The sequence below is a fragment of the Abramis brama genome (genome assembly GCF_963993115.1).
Source record: "Abramis brama genome assembly, chromosome: 24".
Classification (NCBI taxonomy): domain Eukaryota; kingdom Metazoa; phylum Chordata; class Actinopteri; order Cypriniformes; family Leuciscidae; genus Abramis; species Abramis brama.
Genome location: NC_139986.1, coordinates 26,480,779 through 26,487,000, shown reverse-complemented (window position 1 = coordinate 26,487,000; position 6,222 = coordinate 26,480,779). Strand labels below are relative to the sequence as shown.

General features: G+C 37.8%; 1 protein-coding gene across 2 annotated transcripts in view; it reads left to right on the top strand.

Annotated features, from left to right (window-relative positions):
• Nucleotides 1-4,966, top strand: part of ntn2 (netrin 2) — a 32,223-nt gene extending 27,257 nt beyond the window's left edge. For both annotated transcript variants that reach the window (XM_084103172.1, XM_084103173.1), the window contains one exon: nt 1-4,966. This exon is cut by the window's left edge and continues 680 nt beyond it. The gene's annotated coding sequence lies outside the window, so the exon portion shown is untranslated.
• Nucleotides 4,967-6,222: the final 1,256 nt, after the last annotated feature.

The following is a 6,222-nucleotide window of genomic DNA, read 5'->3' as shown; positions in this document are numbered from 1 at the left end:
GTCTTTGTGGCCTTCATCCGTTGGTCACACTGGTGTTCACCACATGCTGCTCGCTTCAGTTCTGAAAACCTCAAAATCTTCATCGTCATCATCGTCAGCCTGGATAATTTCACGTTTGAAGACATTATTAAGCCTTCTCATAGCTGTGGGTTGTGTGCCGTACGTGTGGATGTCTACTTTGATACTGAAGGATTTTTTATAGTGCAGAAATGTCCATTAACAGTCCTATCGAAAGAAACACTCTGTACAAGTATGCAAATGCATGAATGTGTGGCAAACATGGTTTCACTGGGCATATTTAACATGCTTTCTGAGTTACTGTGGTGGGAACAAATGTCTGTCATTCCAGTGATGGTTCACTCAAAATTCACCCAAAAATGAATATTTTTTCTTCATTTACTCACACTAATGTCATTTCAAAAGCCCATAGTGTTTTATTCTGTGGAATGCAAGAGGAAAATTGCTTTCTTTTCCATATAAATACGGATTAAGCTCCACAAAAATGACAAAAATCACTATAAAAGTAATCCATATGATGTCTGAATTAAATCAGAGCACAACTGAGAGGAGATTATCAGTGAATATTGACTAATTAAAGTCATCAAATGGTGTCAGATGTTCATGATTATAGTCCATGAGTTGTAGTGGTTTAGCCGTGGTCACTACTGATTTATTCAAAAATCTGTTTGTTTTCATGGGAAATACTAGCATATAAGTTCTGAATGATATGAGGCAAGTAAATAATGATCAAATTTTCCGTTAAACCAGTTGTGTTATGTTCAGGTAGCGCGATGTCAACAGTTTAACTAAACTTAAGGTTGGAATACACTACACGACTTTTAAAAGACTTTCAAGTTGTTCCGAACATAAACTGTGACGCAATCAGCCTTTGAAGGATGCAGCCTCTGAATTGGGACGCAGCTAATGTGTGTTCTTAAATCAGCTCAGAATATCAAACATGTTTGATCTCCTCCAACTGGACGGATTCATAATTTGAAGCTAAATAAATCTGTGCCCGTCATACACTACATGATTTTCTGTGAAATTTCCGGAATCTACAGATTTTAGGCAACTAGCGTCGACTCCTCCAGACTGTAAATCGGGGCAAAAATTGTGTAGTGTCTTCCAGCCTTCTACAGTAGTCCGTATGTAATAGAAAATTCATTGTAGAAGACAGTTTATCCTAATGCCTCTTGTGGCCGTGACAAGAATGCAGTGTGTATCTGCACAGCTTCATGAATTGCATTCTGGTACGTTTCTGAATCTAACAACGATTGAAATTGAGCTTTGCTGAGAGTGTTTGCATACATTTGTAGAGCATGTTTCAGGGCTAATGCTCTGTCCTGATGTCTGTCACTCTTTCTCTTCTACTACTGAATGTCTCGGTTTTTATCTGCCGTCTGACCATTTAAACGACAAGACAAAGACGAGAATAATGACGTGTGTTGTTCTTGTTTGCATCTCTTACTGTGAGAAAGTGTGTCAAACACACACATATATGCAGTGCGGTCTTAAAGTCTGAGACCAATGCATTTTCAGCATTAACCATTTGCATTGAAAATTTACATTAAAGTGTCCATATTATGCTATTTTAAAGGTTCCTAATGTTGTTTTTGAGGTCTACTATAATAAGTTTATATGCATCAAAGGTAAAAAAAGAAAAGAAGAAAAAAAAGAAAGAAAAACATTTTCATTTTCTCAGAATATATATTGCAGCATCAGCTCTTTTTTCAGTGTCTGAATCGGTTCGATAAAGGATTCATTCTCTCTAAACCCCACCTTTCCGAAAGCTGCTCTGCTCTGATTGGTCAGACGGCCCAGTCTGTTGTGATTGGTCTCCTCTGCTCTGATTGGTCAGATGGCCCAGTCTGTTGTGATTGGTCTCCTCTGCTCTGATTGGTCAGATGGCCCAGTCTGTTGTGATTGGTCTCCTCTGCTCTGATTGGTCAGACGGCTCAGTCTGTTGTGATTGGTCTCCTCTGCTCTGATTGGTCAGATGGCCCAGTCTGTTGTGATTGGTCTCCTCTGCTCTGATTGGTCAGATGGCCCAGTCTGTTGTGATTGGTCTCCTCTGCTCTGATTGGTCAGATGGCCCAGTCTGTTGTGATTGGTCAACTCTGCTTTGATTGGTCAGATGGCCCAGTCTGTTGTGATTGGTCAACTCTGCTTTGATTGGTCAGATGACCCAGTCTGTTGTGATTGGTCAACTCTGCTTTGATTGGTCAGATGGCCCAGTCTGTTGTGATTGGTCAACTCTGCTTTGATTGGTCAGATGGCCCAGTCTGTTGTGATTGGTCTCCTCTGCTCTGATTGGTCAGATGGCCCAGTCTGTTGTGATTGGTCTCCTCTGCTCTGATTGGTCAGATGACTCAGTCTGTTGTGATTGGTCTACTCTGCTCTGATTGGTCAGACGGCTCAGTTTGTTGTGATTGGTCTCCTCTGCTCTGATTGGTCAGACGGCTCAGTTTGTTGTGATTGGTCTACCAAAACATCGGAAACCAAACACCCATTACCATATCTGAATTTCTACTCTTCCTCAGCACTTGATACACAGTAATACGAACTGTAACGATGGCGTCGGTTTTACCATATCAGTTTGAGCCTGAGTCCTCATTCTTAGGAAGCACATCAAAGTTGATTTGCTTTCATAGCGCAGAAAACATCATCTTCTCCATATGATGATAACACGAACCAAACTCTTCCAGTCTCAGCTACAAAAAGTAGATGTTGTTCGCGGGCAGTTAATGAAGACCACAGGCTGGCATTATGCAAATGTGTTACAACTCTTCGTATGTTCGAGCAGGAAGTGAGACTGGAATTACTGACGACTCGTTTCAGAGAGTTCAGATTCAGAATCAGTTCTTTCTTTCGGGGGACAATAACTCCATTTATCTTTGAAACTTTGCAGACCTTTTACATTCACAAACAGCTCTATTACACACTACATGAAAGGTAACATCTGAAAAAGCATAATGGGGCACTTTAAAGTTTAGTGGTATTTGGTGCAGCAGTTGACATGAACAACCAAGATCATGTTCCCAGTATTATTTGACTAATAATGGCCACAAATATCAGTCTATCACTAGAAATAGTGGCAACATTTTACACCATAACTTGGCTCTATATGTTATTTTTACTTTGTTTGTTTCTAGGTTTAAAATAAATAAATAAAAATGGCAGATTTTCAGGCTTTCAAACTTTGGGACCTCAGTGAATCTGCTTTGTCAAATATCATTCATTTTTCAGTGAAATGAAGGAATCACAGTGAAGGATTAAATTGAGATGAAATAGCTCTGATCATGTTGAAATGAATTTCAGTCCAAACGTTTGTTTTACACTGTCTCTTTGCCACATTAAAGAAGTAAACAACCCTTTTATTGGTTAAAAAACAAATCACCGCCCTAACCAACGTCTCATATTCTGTTCCACGGAAGAGAGAAATGAATGAGTGAATGATGACAGAATGTTTATAACATGATTTCTATTGTTTGAGTATTTTATGTTGATAGATGTCTGTGTTTATGCCATAACTAGTCTTTTGTATGCCAATGTTTGCTTTTTTGTTAAACTAACAGGAGAGTTAACTGAAGTAGTGTTAAAATGTTAATACTTTTTACCAGCATCCGTAGATACACTATGGTAAACTCTCACACACATCATGACGCACACCGACCACAGAACGTGGCCACTGCAGTGACAAATGAATCATTATATTCACATACTTCAGAATCTTGGACTAGGGATATGTACGGAATGGAATACTATTAGCATACTAGCATTTGGTTTATCATCCATACTGCATACTATTTCACATACTTTTCTTATTAATAAACTGCATGCAGTGTTTACTGCATGGTAAGCAATTTGATAATACTCCATTCCAAACGTTGCCAAGTGCTCTGCGTGTAACACTGTATCCCACAATGCAATGCACTCGACTTGACCTTCCATTTGCAGTGTGACAAATGCACAGGAATTACTATCAACAGGTTTTTTTGGTGATCTGACTGCCAAAAGTTAAGAACTTTTTGCACAAAATTGGATTGAAATTGCAAAACAACCATATTTACAAGACGGGACGAGTAAAACATGCAACTTTATGAGGTCATGTGATGCATACTAAATGCTTATTGTTGAATAATGTTTCACATACTATTTTTAAAAAGCAGAATATTTGATATAAGTGGCAAATCAGAATAATACAACAACTCAAGTAGTGCAAACATTGACTAGTACGCTATTATTCCCTCCTGAACTTAGCCGAGGTTGTGGAGATGCAGAAGGAAATGCCATTTCCACAGCAATTTCCATTTTCATTTTTACTCCTGGACGTGGTTTGGATGAGAGACTATAAACATATAAAAGCTTTCCTGCTGCATGAGCGGTGCAGATTACAGATTTTAATGACCCTGATGTCATTAAATAAATGAACAATTTTAGAGAAAGACTGAATTCTGTTTCTGGAGGGATTCGGCAGACGTGCAGAATGTTTCTGCTTGTGCGAATGTATTTGTGTTTATAGTTGTGTGCAAAAAGTTAGGGCACAGTTCCCACAATTCATGTTTGGTTGATTCATTTTGGCAAGAACATTTTACTGCCATCCCGACTGAGCATGTGCTAAACCAGCTTTGAAGACTCGCAGCAAATAAACAGCTTTTCTGCATTAAAATGAGCAGAAATAAAGCGAACGTTTAGATTAGTCACAGGCATTTGCACACGACTGTATATTTTTCATATCTGTGTATGAATGAATATGTGTATGTATTTGTACATCCATTAGACTGAATGTGATGTGTGTCTGTATGAAGATGTACATACATGAGTAAATGTGCAGTTTCCACATGAGGAATATTCTTCCGTCTAACGTACTGGGAGAGTTTCTCTCCTTCTCATCACCCGTTTTATTTGCTGTCTCTGTAACTGCAATGACCACTGAATTAATCAAATATACAAATAAATTATTAGTTGATGTATGTCTTTGTCCTGGTATTTATCAGCTGTAATTCTGTATCACTTTAATTGATGTCTAATGGTGTCAAATGACATTCAGAATTGAATAGAGAATGCTTTTTGGGTAGATAGAAGTTTGAAATGTAAACCACCAATAGAAATGTATATTTACATTCATGCATTTGGCAGATGCTTTTATTCAAAGTGACATTGCATTCATTTAATCAGTTCATGCATTTCCTGAAAACTGAACCATGTCATTTATTATTCTCATATTCATTTTCCAGAATTCATCACATGTGTTGCATTTCTTTGAATTGCAGTTCAGAAAATTCATTCAAGTTCAACTTCCTGTGTGTTGTGGCCAATTCAGTTGAAAAGGAGCCAATTCTTCAATTCTCTGTGAATCACATAAACCCATGCAACAAAAATATAGAATGTATTATTAACATTCCCATTAAGTTATAAAGAGTTTTTCTGAATGTTCTCTCAAAGTTCAAAACATCCAGTTTTTTAACACATGGACACACTTCCATTCTTCAAACATTGTTACTTTTTTAATGTTCTCTGAACATTCTGAAACAAGTAGTAACATTTAGAAAACTTTTTTTTGCTATCATTTTGAGAACATTATTAAAGGGGTGGTTGATTATGATTTCACTTTTCCAACTTTAGTTAGTGTGTAATGTTGCTGTTTGAGCATAAACAACATCTGCAAAGTTACAACGCTCAAAGTTCAAAACAAAGGGAGATATTTGCTTTTAAAGAAATCGCTTTTTAAGGACTACAACAAACGGCTGGTAGAGACTACACCACATTCCTCCCAGGTTAGTGACATCACCAACCCTAAAATTTACATAAACCCCGCCCCCAGAACACGACTTATAGATTATCAAGACAGAATATGCTAATCATTGACTAGAAGATAACTACACATCAGCTACATAAATTCATCAACTAACCATTCAGAAATGTCCTGTTGCTTCTACATGTTGTCACTTCTTCTTGAGTCTCTCCATCATTGTCTGACTTCAGTTTGAACATAAAAGGCTAAGTTTTTGACATTTTCAGTGCATGTCTGTGAGTGCAAGCTGTTGAAGCTCCGCCCCCTGTGCCGGGAGCAGCAGCTCATTTGCATTTAAAGGAACAGACACAAAAACGGTGTGTTTTTACTCACCCTCAAAAATTGACAATTTTAACATGCTATATACAAATATCTGTGGGGTATTTTGAGCTGAAACTTCACATGGGGATATCAAAGACTTATTTTAC